The sequence below is a fragment of the Dendrobates tinctorius genome, unplaced genomic scaffold, assembly GCF_039654945.1.
Source record: "Dendrobates tinctorius isolate UK_male_01 unplaced genomic scaffold, ASM3965494v1 ptg000171l, whole genome shotgun sequence".
NCBI classification, from domain to species: domain Eukaryota; kingdom Metazoa; phylum Chordata; class Amphibia; order Anura; family Dendrobatidae; genus Dendrobates; species Dendrobates tinctorius.
In genome coordinates, this window is record NW_027361838.1 from 17,365,865 (window position 1) to 17,390,988 (window position 25,124).

General features: G+C 41.0%; 1 protein-coding gene across 5 annotated transcripts in view; it reads left to right on the top strand.

Annotated features, from left to right (window-relative positions):
- Positions 1-25,124, top strand: part of ARHGAP28 (Rho GTPase activating protein 28) — a 220,369-nt gene that overhangs the window by 72,053 nt on the left and 123,192 nt on the right. The window contains exon 2 of one of the 5 annotated variants that reach the window (XM_073550935.1): positions 17,748-17,855. The exons of 3 other annotated variants lie outside the window; for them this stretch is intronic. The gene's annotated coding sequence lies outside the window, so the exon portion shown is untranslated. Of the gene's footprint in view, positions 1-17,747; positions 17,896-25,124 lie in introns of those variants that run through there. One more of the 5 variants, XM_073550936.1, reaches the window with a different exon arrangement.

Genomic DNA, 25,124 nt, shown 5'->3' on the forward strand with positions numbered 1-25,124 from the left:
ACACTCACCAGATGGAGCTTGTAATAAGCATGGAGGATTCGCTGCTGCAGAAACCACAAATCCACGAGGGACCGATGTAGAAGATGCAGGATAGGAAAAAAGTGGTCAGACAATCCGCGCTGCGAATCACTATGAACAATTATTATTACAGTGGTCTTTATTCGACGCGTTTCGAAGTTTCACAGAAACTTTTTTTCCTGAGGAAGAAGTTCTGTGAAACTTCGAAACGTGTCGAATAAAGACCACTGTAATAATTAATAATTGTTCATAGCGATTCGCAGCACGGATTGTCTGACCACTTTTTTCCTATCCTGCATCTTCTAACACATTCCACAGCACATTACAGATATTATCACTGTCCCAAATGGAGCTCACAATCTGAATTCTCTATCAGTATGTTTTTGGAGTGTGGGAGGAAACCCACGCAAAAACTGGGAGAACATACAAACTCCTTACAGGTGTTGTCCTTGGTAGGATTTGAACCCACATGCTGCCACCATGCTTCCCATATCGGTCAGCAGATTTTGCATTACAAATGTTATGCCTTACCATCACTATTAGAAGTGAAGAGACTGGTTTACTTCTTTGAAAAATTAGAGCAGCTCTGAAATCTAGATATGACGATGATCATGATCATGAGTCCAGCTATTGAAAAAAATACCTCATGAGCAAGTGTATTCAGCCTCCACCCAACCTGCCTAACAGATGCAGCTTGTACTGAGCAGTGGGAGATCTCAGCAGCACCAGGGAGGAGGGACAATGAGGAGCTTTCAAATAGGCTGGATGTGCAGAGATTCAGTTTCCAAAAGAAATATACAGCCATTCGGATATATGTTTAAAGTAAATAAAGAATTCTTATCATCTCTTAGAGCTCTATTAAACAAGTTGTCCACTATTTGAACAACTCCTTGTCATATCCCACGCTTGGCCCCAATAAAGTAAAAATTCTTCTACTCACCTCCTGTGTCAGCTCCGTTCTCTTGATGTTGGCACTCACTCTCCCTGGGGCTCTCGTGTGGTTGATGTGACACTTGACCCCAGCACCCAATCAGCGCTGTCATCACTGTCCCTCCCCTTCAGACAATTGAACACGAAGAGGAAGTCAGAGAACAGAGGCAGCCTGAACTTCGTCTTCATGTTCAATTCGTCTGATGGTGGGGACAGTGACATCAGCGCTGATTGGGCGTCACGTGTCATCAACAATCACACAAGAGGCCCAGGTAGACCGAGTGCCGTCACCACGGGAACGGCACCTGGGATGGAAGGGGAGTATAAGAGTTTTCATTTTTAGGGGTGAAGCGTGGGGTATAGTAGTGTCCTAGTAGAGGACAATCCATCTAAGTAATGCATTCAGTTTGTCTTATGAAATCCGATGAAAAATCCACTTTATTAAATGTAGCTCTTTCACCATTTTCCTGGTTAATGTTTAACCCAGAAAATGGTTAGAAGCTAAACTTAATCTGATTTCCGATCTACAGAAGTATGCTGATTTTCATAGATTAGCAGATTTGTGAATGTAATAGGTTAACAGCTGCTAATTTTATTCTTATCACTTTGTGCTACAAATAGCTGATGTTAGTTAATATTTAACCAGCCATTGAAGAATCCAAGGTGTCTTTATACCACTGAATGTGACAATTTTACAAATGTCATCTAATGTATGGGATTTTGTAATTGCAAATGAAGTGTTGCTAAAATTTTGCCAAAATGCCATAATTTTTGCGATTGTTTAGAAACTTGATGGGATTAACAACCAGTTAAATTATTTTTAGGCTACCTATTATTTCACCATTGTATTCCACTTATACAGTCTAATTGCAGAAAATAGATAAAAGCTAATTAAACACATACATACCCTGATTCACTGGCCTAAATATGACAATGAAGCAAAAGTAGAACAGTGTAAATCCTCATTTTCCCATTGTTTCTTTTATTTCTTTGTGTAGTATTTGATATTTGTATTGCTTACCATTTGTCTAGCTCTCTATTAGATTTCTATGTTACTCCAAAATTACATTTTGTTCGATCTATCTCTACAAATTTTTCATGTTTGAATTTTTAGAGGCAAAGCCATTTTGTAATGAATATATTTTCAGACCATTTTCATGGCTAATGTATCGTATGATAAATTAAGTCTTTAAGGTGTTCTGAGAGTGGAAGGTAGACTTGTCTTCATCTAGGACAAAGACTAAAGCCTTATTCAGCTGCATGTACATGTTCTATCCATTTGTTTTCAGGGATACAACACAAACCCGTTATAGTCTATGGGGCTGTTCACATGCCCGTATTTCTTCACAGACTGTGTGTCCTTGGAAAATTTACGGAGACATGTCTGTTTTTTTCTGGTACCACAAGTGAAAAGTGCCAATACAAGTGTATGGGTCCATGAAAAACACATCCAGCACATGAATGATACATCCATGTGCTGGATGTGTTTTCCATAGACCCATAATCTGTGTGCTGTTCGTGTTTTATTTTGTAAAGGATGGGAGAAGCTTTGTAATTTATTTTCCATTAGTAAAAAACATAATCAAGACACTTTGAGGGTAAAAACGGACACACAAACCCAACACTGATAATGCACTGATCCAAAACACTGGTAACACAAGTACCATTTTTCTTTTGTGTACGTGAAAAATATTGACATCTGTATTAGGCCTAAGGTTGTTGCCCTCTAACCTAAAACCTAGCTCAAAGAGCTATTAGTGAAGGGAGTGTCTTATTAACAATCATGGGACATACCTTGTCAGTCCCTTAGATTTTCCCTTGGCTATTTCTTGAATAGAACTGTAGTGTCAACCATTGCTAACTTTTGTAAATATATCAGTCTATACTTTTTGAAGAATCTCATTCTTTGCTGAAGTACTTGATTATATTTGAATTGTAAGAGGAGGTTTTATGTGTTCTGCTAAGCTCTTACCCAAAAAATAATTTTGTCAATAATGAGTAGTCAACATTTTGCTTTTTTATACTAGACACTGTCTTGCTGGCATTACAGTCAGCAGCATATTGGCAATGTACTGTATGTCGATGAAAAAATTGTGATCTATATATCTACCTACTGTGGATCATTTACTGTTATTCAGAAATATTTTCTTTCTCTAAATGGCAAAATCATTGCATTATGTTTATATCTTTTATAAATTAAAATTACTACTTTTTCAACTTAATTTTTATGTTATGATTATGTTATCTGAAAAGACATACCTCTCAGATCCTCTAATTCTGTATAAGCAAAATAATAATGTATTTCAAATTTTAACATTAACTTCACCCGAAGTAAAGAGGGTGTAGGTTGATGGGCATGTTACAAGCATGAAATAATTCTGTCTGGGGATTATTGGGCGAACATTTTTGCGTAGTTAAATATTACTGTTTCCACCCTAAATCAGTAATTCCAGGCACTCAGGACCAAGTTCCAATTACATGAATATACATGAATATACTATTTTGCATGATATTATCCTGAAAATAAAGTACATTCTATTAGATTTTTCAAGCTTCTTTTAAGCTGGTTATACACAAGCTTTCCAACAGAACCAAAATTGTTCAGGTCACGCTATAACTATCACAAAGTTTTTGATCACAATAATTCAATATACTAATGCAGGGCAGAAGGGAATCTGTCATCTGACTCATACTGCCCTAAATGCTTTGGCTTTTCAGAGAGAATATATTTTAGCGATATGGCCATAGCTGGACACAAAACTAGTCTCTTTCCTTTAACCCATTTCCAATATCGGGCGTAATATTATGTCGATGTCTGACACCCTCCCTTTGATGTGGGCTTCGGCACTGATCCCACATTTTTTCCAGCACATGTCAACTGTTTTGAATAGCTGACATGTGCCGCTAACAGCTGCGGGAAGATTCATGATCCTCCCGCGGCTTTAGCCCGCTAAATGCCGCTGTCAAACTCTGACAGCGGCATTTAACGTGCACTTCCAGCCATTGAGCCCAAAATCCTACCCATCGGTGACCCAGTCACGTGAACGTGGGTCACCGATTGGTCAGCATGACAATCAGAGGTCTCCTGCAGACCTCTATGGTTGTTACTGGCTGATTGCTATGAACGCCGCCGATGGTCGGCACTCATAGCAAGTAAGCAATTCTGCTATATACAGGCGATCTAATCATCATCGCCTGTATGTAGCAAGGCCAATCGAGTTATGGCAGCTTCTAGTCTGCTTTTAAAAATATTAAAAAAATAAAAAAATATAAAAGTTCAAATCACCCCCCTTTTACCCCATTCAAACTGAAACAATAAAAAAAATCAAACTTATACATATTTGGTATGTCCGAGTTCAAAATCGCCCGATGTATCAATAAAAAAATGATTAACCTGATCGCTAAATGGCTTAGCGAGAAAAAAGTCAAAACGCCAGAATTAAGTTTTTTTTGGTCGCCACAATATTGCATTAAAATGCAATAACGGGCGATTGAAAGATTGTATCTGCACCAAAATGGTACTATTAAAAAGTCAGCTCGGCACGCAAAAAATAAGCCCACACCCAACCTGAGATCATGAATAATGGAAATGCTACAGGTATCTGTAAATGGCGTAATTTTTTTTTTTAACAAAGTTTGGAATTTTTTCACCACATGGATAAAAAAGAAACTTGACACATTTTGTGTCTATGGACTCATAGTGACCTGGAAAATCATAATGGCAGGTCAATTTTAGCATTTAGTGAACATAGTAAAAAAGAAAATCAAAAAACAATTGTGTGATTGCACTTTTTTGCAATTTTACCGCACTTGCAATTTTTTTCCTGCTTCCAATACACGATATGTTAAAACCAATGATGCCTTTGAGAAATACAACTCGTCCCACAAAAAACAAGCCCTTACATGGCTATATTGTCCAAAAAATAAAAAAATATGGCTCTGGGAAGAAGGAGAGCAAAAAAGAAAATACCTCCGTCATGAAGGGGTTACATTTCTTCCTTGCATTAGTATATTGCATTATTATATATTATATTGCATCATTGTATTATATATTGTATATTTGATCAAAACTTTTCTACAAGTCCCATATACTACTATTTGATATTGAGAAGATTTGAAGGTTATAAAGGCTATAGACACCATTGGCACGTAAAAAAAATATGTTTTTGAATATATAATTTGTTACATAATTACTAGTTAATACAGTAAACTAAGTTTCATTCTGCAATCTTCATTCCGTCGTACATTTTCAAACCCTCAGATTTACAACTTGAAGTTTCTTCTCTTGAGTGTCTTTCCCAGTAATATAGGCTGGATGTAAAGCTTGAGAGTATCCAGGGTCCTACATCGCGTTCTGTTCTCATATATCAGCACAACTTCTATCCTGCACTTATTTTCTTTTCACATAATTTCCTACCTTTTTTCTAAGGCCTGTGCTCAACCTGACTTTCTCCTCTCTCAATGATGCCTTCTTCACAGCTGCTATCTTTAACATTATTCCGAATTACAGTTTAGTTTTAGAAGTTTCTGTACAAAGCATTGTATTGTATAATATTGTTTATGAGCTCCATCATTTTGAAAAAATACATTCTTTAGAACCATTTCTCTTGACCGAATAATCATTTACTTAGCTGACTAGTGACTGGTTTACATTACAGCCAAGAATTAACCAGCCGGCAGACGACTGTTAAAAAGTAACTAAACTTCAGTTTCTTTTTTTCATTGTTGTGTCCAGCATAGGAAGCTTTGCAAGTTTTTAATTTACTTCCGTAGATTTGGATTTTTTCTTATCGTTTTTTCATTAGTAATAACTAGCTGTAGAGCCCGGCGTTGCCCGGGGATAGTAACTAACTGCCATCCTGCTTGTAACGGCGCCGGTCGTAACCGCTGCCACCCCCCTAGCTCCGGGCCCCCCCGCAGCTAGTTCTTACCGGGTCCGTCGCGCACCGCCGCTTCCTTCCTCCTCTGGTCCGCGCACGCCTCCTTCCTCCTCCTGCTCACGCGCGCCCCGACTTCCTGGTCTCCCAACAGCGGCTACCCCGCACATGCGCATTAGGGCGCGGGCGCGCAGCCGTCGGGTGGTTTAACCCTGCGGTGGGCGGCGGCCGATTAGTGGCCAGCCTATCGCCTACCGGAAGGGGATATATCAGGCGTCTCCCACAAGGGGAGGACGCCTGATTATTGTGTGTCCCTACCTGCTCTAATTTGGCCGCCTATAGGTTCCTATAGGTCTCTTTGCGTCTCGTACGTTCCCTAGTCTTAGTCTTGCTGTCTCTACCTCTGGTGTCTGCCCTGTCTTCCTGCCCGTCCTCTGTCCTGCCTACTCCTAGTGTCACTACCTTCGTCTCCTCGGTTCCCTGTCTCTGTTCTGTCCTCCAGTGCCCGTTCTGTTCCCTGCCCAGCATCCAGCCCTCTGTCTACCGGTCCTCTGTTTGTTCTCTATCCTCCTGCACGGAGTTCCGGGCCTTGGTAAGCCTCTTCAGCCGGTTGCCTTCCCCAGTCCCTCGAGCCGCCCCTCTCGGTTCCAGCAGTCGCGGTTCTGCCCCTAACGATCCCTGTACAGGGGTCGGTCATCACCTGGTGCGCTCGACCCAGGGGCTCCGGATCCGCGACCCAGAGGGTCCACTCTCGGACGTTATCTCTCCCTGAACGTCACACTGCTCTCTCCCTCCGCAGCCCCACTCTCCACTCACCATCCTGCTCTCTCCCTCTGCAGCCCCGCTCTCCACTTGCCATCCCGCATTCTCCCTCAGCAGCCTCGCTCTCCACCCACCATCACGCTCTCTCCCTCTGCAGCCCTGCTCTCCATCCGTGTCCCGCTCTGCATCCGTGTCCCGCTCTCAATCCATGTCCTGCTCTACCTTCACAGCCCCGCTCTCTCCCTCCACAGCCCTGCTCTATACGCACCGTCCCGCTCTATCGCTCCGCAGCCCTGCTCTCCATTTATGTCCCGCTCTCCCTCGCAGCTCCGCTCTCCACCCGCGTCCCGCACCTTCCCTCTGCAACCCCAGTCTCTACTTCCAGCAACACTTCCGCTGTCTGTCATATCATCCAGCGTCAGCTGTGAGTCTCTGCTCTCCCTGCAGACTTTGGAGAATTGCTTTACCTGGAGGCGGACTGATTGCTGCCGATGGCTACGTGTACGCTAAAGCTTGGAGACACGTGGTGGGAAACATGATCTCAATGGGCACCATGTGTCAGGAACACCGCACTACACTCGCTCACTGAGCCAGTGCGCATGTCCTGAGTACAAAAAACCGTGCTCAAAGATACCTGTGGAGCAGGGCAGCAGCGGTGACAATGCATGCTTCAAACTATCAGGACCTGAAGCATGTGACTGCTGGGGGCGTGGCCTAAGCTCCACAGAGCTAGGAGCTGCAGGGAAACTCCTAGAAAGGTAACTACGGGATAAGTTACCAAGGGGCATAGACAGGGGCGGAAGCCAGATTAAGCCAGGGTCAATGCACGAGATAGCAGGACAGTACCAAAGGGTTAGACAGAGCGGATAGTCAGGACATAGCAATAGATCAGAAAACCAGAATGGGCAACAGACGGTACAATAGGGGCAAACGGTAGCGGAGTAACAATAGCCAAGCCTGGAGGTCAGAACCAGAGAAGACAATAGTACCTAAAACGTGAGACGGAGTTAAGAGTGAGGGGACAGGCTGGGTCATACACGGGAATCAAACAAGCAATGCAGTACACGCACACCAGGGGGGTCGGTCAGACACACAGCCAGAATAACAGTATAGCTGACAGAGAATGCTTGTCTGGAGTGAGTATAAATACCCCTCCCAGATCCAAAGAGAGGCCGGCAAAAGTTAACCCTGTGAGAACAGGACATTAACCATGTCCTAACCATGACACCATGGCTCAGATCATGTTTGCTTTGGGTAAGCTTTAAAAGAGGCTGATGACAGCCAATAACCGTAGAGAAGACAGTGCCGGAGTGATGTCATCCAATTGGATGAGAGTAATGGCGGTAGTGAAGTAATGGCACTCAATGAGATGAGAGTACTGGATAATGGCAGCCAATCAGATGAAAGGAGTGAAATATTGGCTTTGTGTGTAGAGTAAGTGGCTATGCGGAGTGGGCAGGGCTATGTGGAGTGGGCGTGGCTTGATACATACACACAAACACATACATACACTCAGCTTTATTTATAGATGAATACAATATTAGTACTGTAGAAGGGCAGCATATCTGGAGAAAAGCCTAAAGAAAGTGTTTTGAAGGCCACTTTGATCCTATTTTTGAAAAGAAAAAAGCAAATAATATCATGAAGTTAGTAACACACTTTCAGACTTATCAATGCTGTACACAATAATTAAAAAAATGAAAGTTTATTTATTCTTTAAGAGGTATGATGAAAGCAGTATAAGCCTCTAAGGTTGTAGTGGATGTGTCACGACTCAGCAGTTGGGAGACCCAGGACCAGGGGCTCCTTCCCTACCCCTAACACTAAGGAGTGCCCTAGCTCACCCTATTCCCCAGGATATTTCTGAAGATGAAGAGGCTGGGGATGCTACCCTTGCCTTATCTCCTGAATCAGCCCTCTGTCTGTACTCTTCCCCCACCCAGGGAAGAGGGGTGTTAGCGTGCACCACAGTACATCAATCCGACGAACAAGGCAATATAAACAAGGGTAACTGAAAATACTAGGCATACAAATATTCACTCACATATAACAGCATCATGGAGTAGAGGATGGGGAAAAACCAAAGTAAGAGGAGGGAAGGGAATTATCACACTTACAAACCCACGCAACAGTCACAGAACTCTTCCAAACTCCTCATATAAACACCACTCCTCCAAGCCATGCAGCATAAGCTATCTCTGACATGTGTTTCAATCAGGACCCAGATTATAAAGGGGATGGGAGTGGCTAGCCAAGCTCAGCTGAGAGCTCATGCTTCCAGAGTTTCCAACATTGCCGATTAATCCCCGTTCTGACAAAATAAATTAACACCATTTAAAAAGTAGCTGAAGTGGTTATTTTCAGCGCAGGAGTACGAATAATCACACGCTATGGTCTTCTGGCTCCTCTCTGTTGCGGTAACCACGTGACAGGATGCACCATCAGAAAAAGACCTATTTAACTTAATAACCTGAATTAAAGTATTTTTTTCATATCACAGCCTTTATTAAAAACTTGCAATCTTGTGATTTTCACACTGACCTCAGTATTTATTTTATACTCTTATTTACTGTTATTTCAGGAAAACTACACATAAGTTGTGTAACACATGTGTTCCTGTCACTGTAATCCTGCCTCTGCTACTAAGCTCTTACTCAAAGTTCAAGATTTAAGAGTCTAAAAAAGCCCCAGTGGCCAGTGTGAACATTGCAAGAATACTTACTTTTATTTTTTAAGAAAGACCATGACATAAAACAAATAGCAAAATTAACCCTTTCACGCCTCAGCCCATTTGCGTTTCCGTTTTTTACTCCCCTTCTTCCAAGTGTCATAACTTTTTTTATTTTTCCGTCAATATGGCCACATAAGGGCTTGTTTTTTGTGGGACAAGTTGTACTTTTGAACAACACCATTGCATTTACCATAAAGTGTACTGGAAAACGAGAAAAAAATTACAAGTGCGGCGAAATTGCACAAAAAATTGCAATTGTTTTTTTTTTTTTTACCATGTTCATGAAATGCTAAATTGCTAGATAAAAAAAAACATGTATAGGTTCATTTTTACTTATGTGGTGAAAAAAAATCCAAAGTTTGCGTACAAAAAAAAATTGCATCTTTTTCCATGACCCGTAGCGTCTCTATTTTTTGGGATCTGGAGCTGGATGAGGGCTTATTTTTTGTGCTCCCAGCTGATGTTTTTATTGCTACCATTTTGGTGTAGGTATAATGTTTTGATCACCCGTTATTGCATTTTAATGTAATGTTGCTTCGACCAAACAACCGTAATTCTGGCTTTTTCACTTTTTTACTTGTTACACCATTTACCGATCGGATTAATTGTTTTTATATATTGATAGATCGGGCAATACTGAATGCAGTAATACCAGATATATGTATTTTTTAATTGTTTTATTTTGAATGGGACAAATGGGGGTGATTTAAACTTTTATATATTTTTTATTTTTTTAAATATTTTTAAAAACTTTCTTACTTTACACTTGCTTCTGTAGTCTCCATGGGAGACTAGAAATTGAGATCTGCTCTGTGAAGCAGAAATGATCACTTGTTATGAGAGCTGAACACTGGCTAGCGTTCATAGCTATTCGACTATGACAATCACAGGGGTCTATTGCAGATTCCGGGTTGTCATCCCAACCCATCGATGACCCACGGTCATGAGACACACTTCTGGCACGATCCTGTTAAATGCCGCTGACAGAGAATGACAGCGGCATGTAACAGATTAACAACTGCGGTAGATCGCGATTCCACCCGCAGCTATTAGTGTCAGCTGTTCAAATCAGCTGTAATGCTGTAGATAAGCCCCCAATGTAACCTGAAAGATAAGAAAAACACATTAGATTATACTCACCGGAGGGGGCGGTCCGGTCCAATGGGTGTCGCGGTCCGGCGCCTCCCATCTTTATACGATTTCGTCCTCTTCTTCCCTTCCTGTCATGGCTCTGGCGCAGGTGCACTGCTCTGCCCTGTTGAGGGCAGAGCACGTCCTGCAGTGCGCAGGCATCGGGAGAGGTCTGGTGCCTGCGCACTGCAGTATTCTGCTCTGCGCTCAACAGGGCAGAGCAATGCGCCTGCGCCGGAGCCAATACAGGAAGTAAAGAAGAGGACGGCATCGTATGAAGATGGGAGGCGCCGGACCCCGACACCCATCGGACCAGGCCGCCCCCTCCGGTGAGTATAATCTAACATGTTTTTCTTATCTATCAGGTTACATCAGGGGCTTATCTACAGCATTACAGAATGCTGTAGATAAGCCCCTGATGTCAATGCCGGCCGATAGTCCAAAAAAAGGGTGACAGATTCCCTTTAATGATCTCAAGGTAGCTTGGACCACAGTCACCAAGAAAACCACTGCTAACACATTATGCCGTAAAGGTTTTAAATTCTGCAGTGCCCGCAAGGTTCCCCTGCTCAAGAAGGCACATGTGCAGGCCCATCTGAAGTTTGCCAATGAACACCTGGATGATTCTGTGAGTGATTGGGAGAAGGTGCTGTGGTCAGATTAGACAAAAATTGAGGTCTTTGGCATTATCTCAAATCGCCATGTTTGGAGGAGGAGAAATGCTGCCTATGGCCCAAAGAACACTGTCTGCACTGTCAAGCATGGAGGTGGAAACATTATGTTTTGAGGGTGTTTCTCTGCTACGGGCACAGGACTACTTCACCGCATCAATGGGAGAATGGATGGAGCCATGTACCATAAAATCCTGAGTGACAACCTCCTTCCCTCCGACAAGATATTAAAAATGGGTCGTGACTGGGTCATCCAGCAAGACAATAACCAAAACAAACAGCCAAGGCAACAAAGGAGTAGCTCAAAAAGAAGCACATTAAGATCATGGAGTGGCCTAGCCAGTCTCCAGACTTTAATTTCATAGAAAACGTATGGAGGGAGTTGAAACTCCGAGTTGCAAAGCGACAACCTCAAAAGCTTAATGATATAGAGATGATCTGCAAAGAGGAGTAGACCAAAATCCTCCTGACATGTGTGCAAACCTCATCATCAACTACAAAAAAATCTGACTGCTGTGCTTGTAAACAAGGGTTTTGCCATCAAGTATTAAGTCTTGTTTGCCAGAGAGATCAAATACTTATTTCTCACTGCAAGATGCAAATAAATTTATATAATTTATACAATGTGATTTTCTGGATGTTATTTTTGATATTCTATCTCTCAGTGTTAAAAATTAACCTACCCTTAAAATTATATACTGTTCGTGTCTTTGTCAGTGGGCAAACTTGCAAAATCAGCAAGGGATCAAATACTTATTTACCCCACTGTATATCTATTTTGCAATTTTTTTTCTTGGTAATTTTAGGGTTGCTGTGCTAAATAAGCTGACATAATGTAATAATTGACATAAAAAAGCTACATTTTTTCTTTATATTTAGTGTTTGTGTAGAGCTCCCTCCCTTGAGGTTTTAACATTAAAAAAAACACTCCCACAAATTATTTCATTCCTTAAACCTATGTAAATGTATATGTAATGTACAGTTGTGGCCAAAAGTATTGACACCCCTGCAATTCTGTCAGATAATACTCAGTTTCTTCCTGAAAATGATTGCAAACACAAATTCTTTGGTATTATTATCTTCATTTAATTTGTCTTAAATGAAAAAACACAAAAAGAATTGTCCTAAAGCCAAATTGGATATAATTCCACACCAGACATAAAAAAGAGGGTGGACAAAAGTATTGGCACTGTTCGAAAAATCATGTGATGCTTCTCTAATTTGTGTAATTAACAAACAGCACCTGTAACTTACCTGTGGCACCTAACAGTTGTTGGCAATAACTAAATCACACTTGCAGCCAGTTGACATGGATTAAAGTTGGCTCAACCTCTGTCCTGTGTCCTTGTGTGTACCACATTGAGCATGGAGAAAAGAAAGAAGACCAAAGAACTGTCTGAGGACTTGAGAAATCAAATTGTGAGGAAGCATGAGCAATCTCAAGGCTACAAGTCCATCTCCAAAGACCTGAATGTTGCTGTGTCTACCGTGCGCAGTGTCATCAAGAAGTTTAAAGCCCATGGCACTGTGGCTAACCTCCCTAGATCTGGACGGAAAAGAAAAATTGACAAGAGATTTCAACGCAAGATTGTGCGGATGTTGGATAAAGAACCTCGACTAACATCCAAACAAGTTCAAGCTGCCCTGCAGTCCGAGGGTACAACAGTGTCAACCCGTACTATCCGTCGGTGTCTGAATGAAAAGGGACTGTATGGTAGGAGACCCAGGAAGACCCCACTTCTTACCCCGAGACATAAAAAAGCCAGGCTGGAGTTTGCCAAAACTTACCTGAAAAAGCCTAAAACGTTTTGGAAGAATGTTCTCTGGTCAGATGAGACAAAAGTAGAGCTTTTTGGGCAAAGGCATCAACATAGAGTTTACAGGAGAAAAAAAGAGGCATTCAAAGAAAAGAACACGCTCCCTACAGTCAATCATGGCAGAGGTTCCCTGATGTTTTGGGGTTGCTTTGCTGCCTCTGGCACTGGACTGCTTGACCATGTGCATGGCATTATGAAGTCTGAAGACTACCAACAAATGTTACAGCATAATGTAGGGCACAGTGTGAGAAAGTTGGGTCTCCCTCAGAGGTCATGGGTCTTCCAGCAGGACAATGACCCAAAGCACACTTCAAAAAGCATTAGAAAATGGTTTGAGAGAAAGCACTGTAGACTTCTAAGGTGGCCAGCAATGAGTCCAGACCTGAATCCCATAGAACACCTGTGGAGAGATCTAAAAATGGCAGTTTTGAGAAGGCACCCTTCAAATATCAGGGACCTGGAGCAGTTTGCCAAAGAAGAATGGTCTAAAATTCCAGCAGAGCATTGCAAGAAACTCATTGATGGTTACCGGAAGCGGTTGGTCGCAGTTATTTTGGCTAAAGGTTGTGCGACCAAGCATTAGGCTGAGGGTGCCAATACTTTTGTCTGGCCCATTTTTGGAGTTTTGTGTGAAATGATCAATGTTTTGCTTCATTCTCTTTTGTGTTTTTTCATTTAAGACAAATTAAATGAAGATAATACCAAAGAATTTGTGTTTGCAATCATTTTCAGGAAGAAACTGAGTATTATCTGACAGAATTGCAGGGGTGTCAATACTTTTGGCCACAACTGTAGATTAAGTGCAACAAAATACTTTCCAATCGCTGTTTAGAGCAGTTTACAGTTCTGCCCCTGTCCTCTTCTCACTCACATGAGTGCAGTCCTATGTCACCAGTTCACAGTGGCGTTTATGTTTAAACTGTAAGTGACTTTTACAGTGTAAGTCTATGGAACCTCGTTCTGTGACTCCAAAGACTTATAGTGTAAAAAGGGCTTCCAGTTCACATATAAACCACAATATGATCTGGTAAGTCAGAATTTCAGTTACGTGACCGAGAAGAGACTGAAATGGTGCTGAAAACTGGGGAAATGGCTATTGGTCAGTATATTAACCCACTTACACTGCATTACATGTACATTTAGACAGATTTAGGCTATGTGCACACGTGCGGAATTGCCACGTAAGTTTCCGTGGCAATTCCACAACTCCCTGCTGCGGGAAATTCGCAGGAAATCCGCATGCGGAATTCCCGCAAAAAACTAGCGTTTTGCAAGCATAATTAGCTTGCAGAATGCTAGTGTTTTCCAAGCAATCTGTAGCATCGCTTGGGAAACTGACTGACAGGTTTGTCACACTTGTCAAACAGTGTTTGACAAGTGTGACCAACTTTTTACTATTGAGGCTACCTATGCAGCATCAGTAGTAAAAATATATAATGTTAAAAATAATAATAATAAGAAAAAAAATCATGATATTCTCACCTTCCGGCGTCCCCCACAGCGTTGCCGATTCTCACAATTCTCCTGGCAAGTCCCGTTCCCAGCGATGCCTTGCGACAATGACCCCAGATGACGTAGCATCTCGCGAGACCGCTACGTCATCACAGGTCATTGTCGCAAGGCATCACTGAGAACAGGACTTGTCAGGAACATCGTTGAGGCCTGGGAACGCTGCAGGGGACGCCGGAAGGTGAGAATATCACGATTTTTTTATTTTAATTCTTTTTTTAACAGGGATATGGTACCCAGGGCCTGGAGGAGAATCTCCTTTCCTCCAGACCCTGGGTACCATCTGCACATTTTCCACTTACTTTGCGCATGGTGGTCATAGCCACATGCAGAAAGTAAGCGGAACAATGCATTCCTATGTGTGCGGAATCCCTGTGATTCCCCAAAAAGAATGAGCATACTGCGTATTTTTCCACGATGCAATTCCGCCATGGAAAAATACCCATAGAATACAATGGGTTGCGGATTTTTAGCGTTTTCGTGGCGAAAAAACACGGCAAAAACGCTAAGAATCCGCACGTGTGCACACAGCCTTAGGGAATAAAAAAAAATTCTTGGAGTTTCTCCTTAAATCTTGCTACAAAGTTGAAGCACTACATGTGGTCTTTCATGCCATCCCTCTTTATACAGTATACATGTACGAAATCTCTTTGCAGCCTAGCGTTTTCCATAAAGATTTCTGAGTTTGTGACCTTCACCATGTTTATAACTTGTTCATCATTAGTTGCCAGATTTCACTTATTATTTTTAGTCTAAGCCGTAAGTGTCATTGTTTGCCGTAAATGTAAAATTTGGGTTCTATTTATACAGCATCATGTCCATTGCTTGTCTGTTTTTGTAGAGATTAAATTTTTATCACCTAGTGTATTACAAGCACATATCACTGAATAAATCGCACAATATAGTTGAGTGTAACCCTACCGTAACAATAAAGTCATTGTGTTATCTGTGTGATGCTATAAACAAGCGTGAAGTTGTATACAGGTATATTCTAGGGACCATAAAAGAGATTGTAATGTTTGATACTACCGTAGGTCTGGTTGGATTCTCTATTTTAGAACAATGCTGACTTTGTGGTATAGAGAGTGTTGTTTGTGTATAGTGCAGTGGTCAGTTTGTACCTTATAGTCCGTGTATACTTATGGTAAATATCATCCACTTCAGATGTGTCATTCCAACAAGGTTATCTGTCAAACTTCTTCAATATGTTTGTGAACTCGCCATTAAGTCCTTGTAGTGAATGATTTTTTTTCCAGTGTTTATTATCTTGTCTATCATTGCTTCCTCTAACTCAAGTTATGCCAAAATCAGGGTAACAGGCTCCTGGGTAGCTCCAATTTTATGTGAAAATTGTGCTTACTAAGTTAGGTTTCTTCTAGATGACCTTTAAGATACTTTGTACAGAGAATGGTGACTGTTTCTCCTGACTTGCCCACATACATGCATGCTCAGTTTGGCTCAGTGTACATCTGTTTTCATTGAGCAATGGAGAGTAAGTCCCTTATCTCCCAGGGAAATAAAATTATTGAGCGTTGTAATTGACCATGCCCAGTTCTTCCCTCCCATGACATCTGTTGGAGGAGAGTCGGCAGACCCCAATACACATTAGATTGGTAGACTAGTCCAACCTCATTGTATGTGTATGAGGGCTTTGCTTCAACAAGCGCTCTCAATGTTTTTATCCTCTTAAAGGGAATCTGTCACCTCATTTTTGGCCTATGAGGTGCAGCCACCGCTATCAGGGGCTTATCTACAACATTCTGTAATGCTGTAGATAAGCCCCCAATGTAACCTGAAAGATAAGAAAAACAGGTTATATTATACTCACCGGGGGGGTGTGGTCTGGTGCTGTGGGTGTCGTGGTCCGGTCCGGTGCCTCCCATCTTCTAGCGATGACATCCTCATTCTTACTTCTGCCGCGGCTCCTGCACAGGCGTACTTTATCTGCCCTGTTGAGGACAGAGTGAAGTACTGCAGTGCGCAGGCACCAGACCTCTCTGACCTTTCCCGGCACCTGTGCACTGTAGTACTCTGCTCTGCCCTCAATAGGGCAGATAAAGTACGCCTGTGCAGGAGCCGCTGCAGAAGTAAGAAGGAGGACGTCATCGCTAGAAGATGGGAGGTGCCGGACCGGACCGCAACACCCATCGGACCAGACTGGACCCCAGGGTGAGTATAATCTAACTAGTTTTTCTTATCTTTCAGGTTACATTGGGACTTATCTACAGCATTACAGAATGCTGTAGATAAGCCCCTGATAGCGGTGGCCGCACCTCATAGGCCAAAAATGAGGTGACAGATTCCCTTTAATCTATTGCAGTCACCATATTTTATAGCACTGTGTCCTTACAATTGCACATTTTGCCTTTCTATCCAGCTAATTCTTCTCTTTTGTCAGCGCTATGTAGAAACAGGAATTCTCTTGTCCCTGCATTTATCATTGGCATCTTCATCTCCAGACCCAGCTGATCCTCCCTCTGCCAAGGGCTTTTGCAGTGACTTATGACTCATACAGGGAAAGTTGACCTCCTGTTTCTACAGAAAGTTTTTAAAGATTAAGCTAGTGAGTTTTTAATCATATGATTTCATAGAACTAATGGAAAAGATAAGAACTCACTGGATAAAAGGGTGAACTGAGCAGTTGTAAGTACACAGTGCTATATAATGTGATTACAATATCTTAGGAGGATATCAAATTTGATGGGAGGAGGGCTTCTTTTGCTTCATTTTAATGTGCCATTTCTGTATATATTTAATACAATCTGGATGCAATATTGAGATATTAAAATGTTCTAAAACTCGTTCTCATCTATACTTAGAGTTATGCTGAATTGTTAATACAGTGACGAGAGCAGCGGTAGGTGACTATATGAATACACTCACACTACATTACATACATATACACAAATTTAACCAACAACAAAAAGTTAGTGGGATTGCTTCTCTAAAGAAGACAATAAATGTACATTAGTAAGAACCATTACGTAGCTTGTCTCTACGTAGGTTCCCACTCTTGGTTTTGGCGTACACCTACTGACGCAGCATACTGACCATAGTATCAACATGGGAAAGTGCTTTCAACAATTGGTAAGCAACATTCATCCCATTTGTTTCTGAGAACCAATGAAATACATACTGTACTGTGGTATTTTGCATTGCTGTGGTGTTGTATTACATTATTCAAATTTACTTTGGAGTACAGTAATTTTGTAAATGTCTTCTCTGTTGGCTGCCATCCACGTAAACTCCCCTAAAGCAAGAAAAAAAAAGTACAGCGATGTTGTTCTCCATTGCTTTGCAGCCAGATCAGGATCGTCACTGTGCGGAGTAGATTCTCCTTCACTTACTGCAAAGTGATTTTGACCCGGACAAGTGGAGGCTTGGACACTCCGCTGGCTGCAGCGTGAAGGTAGCGATATGTTCCTTTGTTGTGCTTTCGTTGACTGAAGGTATAGGATTCTTGTTCTTTTTTTTTTTTTTTTATTCTTTAGACTCTGATGAGCAAGATGGGCTGTTACTGGCTAATTAGACTTTTAGGAAGTGGATAAAAGCTTTAGTTTTGTCACAAACAGGAAAATACTACAGCTGTGTTACTGTCTGGAACTCCTTAAATAGTAGAGGAGGGACATTGGAATTGTTTCCCAGGCGGTGAAGTTCTCATTGTTCTGCAAGGCAGGAGTAATTCTGTGCATAACTTCCACCCCACGTTCCTTTGGACTTTAACTTCTATACCCTCACTGCCTGGATTATATAAAGATACATCATTAACTGATCGGGTCTGAGATTTCAGAGCACATGAAGGTGGGTTCACTATCACCAGGAGATACCGTAGGGTGTTTCATGGTCCCATGAAAGGTATTGACCATCCTTAGGACACAGGATGGAGAAAATGTTCGGCTAACTTTTCTAATATGTGATGTCGTAATATATATATATATATATATATATATATATATATATATATATATATATATATATATATATATATATATATATATATATATAATTGGGTATGATTGGTTTTGGGCACCGAGGGTATTTTTGGCATTAGATAAATAGCTAAAAAATTGCTAAACTGATTACAACAATACTTTCGGTACATTGCAGTTTTCTACTTGGTTTTCCATTCTTGCTTTTACATCTGCTACAATAATTTTACTTTACAAGAACTCCTTGGTTTAAAAAAATGCACTTTAATGTTTGATTATGAATACCTGTAGTGTTCACCTATTACTTAGTCCCGCAACTCGTCTTTTGGAAATTCTGTGTTCATTCAGAAAACTGCCAATCATTGGTTAGACACGGTTATATAGAGATTAGCATTCAGAGCACTGCTAGATCTGCAGCAGAGAAATCAGTGATTGTATTGAAATGACAGCAAGCAGCCAAGTAAGTGACACATCTATAGAATCAGGGTCTCTGCCCCTACATCATGGTGCCCTCAGATACGATAGCAAAAATCTGGTTACACATTCCCTTTAAGTGAATGCTCTTTTATATTTCATTGAACTTTATTGTTTTAATCTTATTGACTTGATTTAGAATTTTAACATAACTGTAAATGTGTTCAGTGGAAACATAATGCATCTGACTGTATTAAACAAACTAAAGGGAATCCTCCTTCAAATCCTGTCGTGAATTTCCATTGCCTGCTTTATCTGGGTTCTCATTAGACACCAGCACGTCACTACCCACACGGCTTATTGTCCTGGAGACCAGGAAGTCCCTAGTGCTGATAATAACCTCAGTGCAGAATTGGAAGATCCCAAACATTTGTACATGTAAGCCAAGTAAATAAAGGGTATTTCTGCTATAAATGCTTTGTACTCAGTGGGAATAATAGGTAGCTGCTGTGACCTGAAGATAACCCATTGCCATGTACTGTCAAGCTATCAGCAGGTCACAGCAGCAGAGCTTCCTACTGCACATCCTCACAGGCACCTGACATATTAAAGCCCCCGTCTCACATAGCGAGATTGCTAGCGAGATCGCTGAAGTGTCACCGATTTTGTGACACAACAGCGACCTCGCCAGCAATCTCGCTGCATGTGACACATAGCGGCGACCAGCCCCCCCCGCTGGATATCACTGATTGTGCTCGAATGTCCTGGGCCATTTTTTCATTGTTGGTGTCCTGCTGGCCAGCGCACATTGCTGTGTTTGACCCGACGAACGACCTCATTGGTGACGCAGAACTCAGGGACGCAGGCAGGAATCGTTCACAAAAGCTGCTGTGTGACAAGGTACCAACGACCGCCGAGGATTGCTGGATGGATGCTGCGTCGCTGAAGAGATCTGACTGTTTGGCAGCTTACTAGCGACCATTTAGCGACGCACCAGCGATCCTTACCAGGTCGTATCGTTGTTCCTTCCCCCTTCCTTCTTTTTTCTTTTTTTTTCCTTCCTCTCTTCCTTCTTTTTTCCTGTTTTCTTTCTTTCCTTCCTTCCTTCTTTTTTCCTTTTTTCTTTCCTTCCTCTCTTCCTTCTTTTTTCCTGTTTTCTTTCTTTCCTTCCTCCCTTCCTTCTTTTTTCTTGTTTTCTTTCTTTCCTTCCTTCCTTCTTTCCTTCCTTCTTTCCTTTTTTCTTTCCTTCCTCCTTTCCTTCTTTCCTTCCTTTCCTTCTTTCTTTCTTTCCCCAAATAATCTTTTTAAGTTCTCTCCTCTCTGTTTTATTTGCCTTTCTGTATTTTCAGATCACTCTTGAGGCCATTGGTGCATAATTATTTAAAACAGTGTTGTGTACCTGTTGAGTTTTTGTAAATCTTCCGTATAACAAAAAAAAAAATATAAAAACAAAAGAAAATTGCTGTTCATGCCGTTCTCTGATGTTTCATGTAAAGTTTCTCTAACAGAGTTAAAGCACATAATTAGGCCATTTATTAGCAGAATTCGCATCCGTAGGAATGCTTGCTCCCGTTCATTTCCCGTGTAAACATGCCCAATGATCAGATGGCAAGCAATGATTGTATGGTGGCATCTTTTATGTGGGCATAAAAAACATTTATTTCTGGTAGCACATCCCCTGATGTAAATGGGACGTGCTGCTGATAATAGTGCCAAATTTCTAGGATGAACTATGATAGCAATACAGTACATACATATTGCACAGTGTCATTGATCGCTCAATATACGTGAGGCTAAGCGAGCACTGGTGGTCTTTATGTAGTGTGGATTTACTTTGCGTTATGGCAAGGATCATGTCTAGAGCTGATACTTGGAAGAGTTTGTGCTATGATCCCCACCACGTAGAGCAGTTATCTGTCTGTGTCTGGGCTCTGTGATCATTGGTGATTTCCTTAAGTACATATAGACTCTTTAGGGTCAAAATGTCTCTGTAAAAATCCCAAAAGTTATTATTTCCTTAAGTCAAGGAAATAAAACAATGTCTATTTGTTTATAGTAGGCAGAATAGTCTAGAGATAAGTGTAAATCCTTACACTTGTGTTTTCTCAGTTACATGCTTATCACGTCCTCATGTTACTATACTTTATAGTATGTCGAGCTGACCTGCCTCCCATTTTCACAGGATATCTGTAATTCCAGTCAAATCTTTGAGGGAAAATCTTACTAAAGCCGGTTTCACACGTCAGCTTTTTGGTACGTGGTCTTAAGGATAGATAACGGACCCATTCCAATCAATGTGCCTTTTCATTTATCCTTTTTTTATTCCAAGGACTGATAGTCTACCAAAAAGAGACATGCTCTACCTTGCTGCCTGTAGTGTACTGTTTAGTGGGTCGGAGAAGTTAAAAATCTTTTCTTTTCATACAAGAAAATTGTATGCAACAATGATTGTAAACACTGACTCAAGGGCCGATAAGGGGTCCGACACAATGAAAAGAACACAGACCATTTTTCACATATTAATAATTTTAGAAAAGACCAGTATTGTACAGTACAATTACATTTTAAGATCATGGGTTAAGGGTTTATAGTAATATAGTGCATGATATTATCCTTTATCGATATCAGTATGAATTAGACCAGTGCTTCTCAAAGTATGAGATGCCTCCTAGTTGTTGGCACAGCTATGGAGTGTTTTTTACAGAAAACTTTCCTTTCGGTGGCTGCTGACATACATGGCTTTTCTACAGAGTTTGCATAACATCAAAATTAGTAGAAAATGTAGAGTTTGAAACAAAGGAAAGGTAAATTAAGCAATATTTTTAATTATGCCATGGACTTTCACCATATTTGATGAGGCGTGGGCAACACCTTGGTCTTGTTTGATGAGAATGCAGTAGAAAATGCTTGAGAAGCTTTGACTTAAAGGAGTTGTCCACTACTAGGACAACCCCTTCTTGATCAAAATGTTTGTCCCCAATAAAATAATAAAGCTTATACTTGCCTCCCGTACTAGCACTGGTCTCTTGATGTCGGCACCCCAGGGCTCTCGTGCGGTATTGTGCCACATGTCACCAGTGCCCAATCAGCTCTGACATCACTGTCTCCGCCTTCAGACAATTTGAACATGAAGAGGAAGTGCGGGCTACAGCTGATCTCTGACTTCCTCTTCATGGGAACGGTGCCGGCACGGGAGGCGAGTATAGGCTTTATTATTTTATCGGTTCTAAGCAAGGGGTATGACAAGAAGTTACACACACACTGAACAACTTCTTTAACCTTTTGAAGATTTTGCCCATTGCAGTGTAGTGGGTTTTGAGTGAATGGTAATGGTAAATTCTCACACATCAGTTTCATGGGCAAAGTTCCACATGACTAGATGAAGTTGGTTCTGCAGTTTATGTCTGGAAGATATATTGATCAGTTGCACAAATGTCTGAAATAAATCTGTGTTGTGATAACTATATCTTGACAAGCAAGTAACCGTTCTGGATAAATATGAACACTGACCTATCTTAGGCTTCACGTGAACTTATTTTAAGTCAAAATACTGTTCATATAGAAAACAGACCTCACAAGGACAGCACAAGATCCAAAGTTAGAAAATGTGCACATTCACATACATTATTTTATACACGTACCAACAGTCGACGGAAAAAAATATTCACAGTATGCGCTGGTCTGAGCTATTTTTTTTTTTGGAAGAGACTCACCCACACACTTTAATGGGTGAGCAAAAAAACAAACAAATTCGATACGAACGTCACCTACTGTATATGGCAATCATTTTTAACTGATCCAATGCAAATATTTACAATAGCTTTACTGTAGCATGCCTTGTATAATTTAGAATTATTTTTGTATACAAATGGATGTCTTGCGGTTATCATACCGATGTCAATAACAGACTTACAGATAGCATACAGACTGAATCCAGATGACAATACAGATGAAAAAGTTTTTTGCGTGCCTGTGTGAACTTAGCCTAAGGCCTCATTCAGGTGTCCATGTTGTATTTTTTTTTTCATGGAAATAGGTACCCATTATAACTTATGGTGCTGTTCACAAGTCCATGTTTTTCACGGGCAGTTTGTCTGTGCAAAACACATGAAAACTTGTCCATTTTTTTCCAGCAGTACAGATTAAAAGGGCTTATACAAGTTTATAGATTGCTGAAAAACATGTCCGTGTACCATGTGGGCGCCATGTGTATTTAACATTGCAAAGTGTGCGAGAACCTTGGTAATTCAATTATTTCTTTGTACATCTGTGAAAAACACGATGACACACTGATGGTAAAAATGGACACATTGATGACACACTGAGGTTGTGTGCACACGATGCAGATATCCAGCGGATCCGCAGCGGATTTTTCCGCTCAGAAACGTTGCATATCCGCATTGTGATGTACAGTAGCATGTTAGTCAATTGAAAAAAAACCCCGCTGTGCAGACGCTGCGGATTTTTCCGCACGGTTTTCTTGTGGTTCAAAATATGCAGCATGTCACTTCTTTTGTGCGGTTTTCCACCTGCTCCATTCTCCAAATCCACAGGGGGAAATCCGCAGGGGAAAACCGTACAAAAACCACAAGAAAACCGCAAGAAAACAGGAAGAAATCAGCAGGAAAAATGCAGGTCATTTGACCTGCGGATTTATTCAATTCTGCGCGGAAAAATCCGCAGGGCCAAAAAGTACATTTGCACTTAGCCTAATGGTACCAGAAAGTGGACTCACAACATAAAACTTCTGCATCAAATTTACAATTAAATCTGCATGCATATTTTGACTTGGTGTGGAATTTAGCTACAGACTTAAGCATCCACATAGAGTACATTGTACATCTTTGAGGATTTTCAGTGTTGAAATCAAAGTTCTGCAACAAGTACGTAGTCAAACAAATATTCAAATATTCATATAACGTTAGTTCTTTCTAGAAACAAGACTGTACCGGTCTCCCCATTAATGATTATTTATATATATCCATTGGATTAAATCATATCACCTACATATTGATACAAGGTATCCATGAACCACTCACACAAAAGTATAAAATCAAAGTTTTATTTAACATTTTTTAAAAACATTTATCATACAGAAAGAGGACATATGTGTGAGGTTTTTAGCAAGGAGGGTGGTTCAAATGCAAAAAATGCACTTAGAGGCATAAGTGCCACATCAGAACAAAATGATCCTAGAGAATGGATGCCAAATGGACATTGAATATACAGTATCTATAATGGATTTCTGCATAGTCCAACTGGGACATATAGATGAAACTATTGTCAAGTCAGTGCTTAACCATGATCTGATTATCAGGTCCTAGACACCACCGCATCCACCCGATGCGCATTTCACACAGGTGCTTTCTGTGCCCTTGAGACTTGATGTCCATTTGGCAACCATTGTCTATGATCATCTTGATCTGAGGTGGCACTTAAGCCTCAAATTACACTTGAGTCATCACCATTTTTTGTACTTGACGTATACTCCTTGCTAAAAACCTCACATATATGTCCACTTTCTGTATCATTCATGTTTTTAAAAAATATATAGCTTTATTGATTTTATGCTTTTGTGTGAGTGGTTCATGGATACCTTGTATCCATATGTAATAATAATAATTTCATTTCTATCGCGACGACATATTCCGCAGCACTTTACATTTTAGAGAGGACTTGTTCAGACAATAGACATTACAGAATACCAATAAACACATAGATCAAAACAGATACCAAGAGAAATGAGGGCCCTGCTTGCAAGCTTACAATCTATGTAGGTGAAACAAGTACATAATGTCTGGCTACATCCTCAGAGTGACTGCTGAATTGTATTAAAGGGATTTTCCAAAGAACAAAGTTCATTTTAATCGATTGATCTTGGAATGAAAATAAGTATAAATATAAGAACTGACTGTTCATTAAAGTATCTTTCTACTCATCCAACTAAGTTGAGTGTCAAGTCTTATTTACTTACACTATTGGTTTGGGACCCTACTTGAGCACCGCACCAGTAGTGCCATGTTTCTCTTTCATAAAGGCATAGTCTGGTAACAGTCTGGGGTCAAAACTCCAAGAAGGTAGCGGATCATGACAAAAGGGCTAGGCAAACAGATAGTCAAAGGCAAATCCAAGGTCAAGCAACAGAATACAAGGCTAGAGGCAAAGAACAATCACTCACCACTTTAGCAATGGTACAACCGGCAGAAATCTAAGGCAGAGAGCCGGCTAAATAGCCAGATAATTACTTCGAACAGGCGACACATTTTTGAAGCCCTGGTACAACCTGATGCTCATTGGACAGCTAAACTGTCCCTCAGGACACTGACAGCTCAGCA